The sequence below is a fragment of the Myotis brandtii genome, unplaced genomic scaffold (assembly GCF_000412655.1).
Source record: "Myotis brandtii unplaced genomic scaffold, ASM41265v1 scaffold1636, whole genome shotgun sequence".
Lineage (NCBI taxonomy): Eukaryota > Metazoa > Chordata > Mammalia > Chiroptera > Vespertilionidae > Myotis > Myotis brandtii.
This window is the reverse complement of record NW_005355985.1, coordinates 220,196-220,535: the sequence shown is the minus strand read 5'-3', so window position 1 is coordinate 220,535 and position 340 is coordinate 220,196.

The window sequence follows — 340 nt, the reverse complement described above, 5'->3', positions numbered from 1 at the left end:
GAGCTGGCGGGCGCCCCTCCGCTCGGCGACCGAGGCCTCCGGGTCAGATCGCCCCCGGGACGGCAGCATCTGCTTGTCTTCTCTGGAATGACTTAAACCCACGTCCACCCCGTCACAGCGGACCCGAAGTCTATAAATTTGTCACAGTCGCTCCCAGTCTTTTTTTAAAAAACCATTCAGGTTTGTCCTGTAAACAAACCAAAACCCTTCACAGCTAATACATGCTGGCCTTCTGACGTTGATTTCTTAGTTTGTGCTGTTAAGGAAGTCAAGGTACAAATGAGCCTAAATCTCCAGCGAGCAGTGGAAGGGGCGCTGCCCCCGGGCCGCCCAGGCCGCT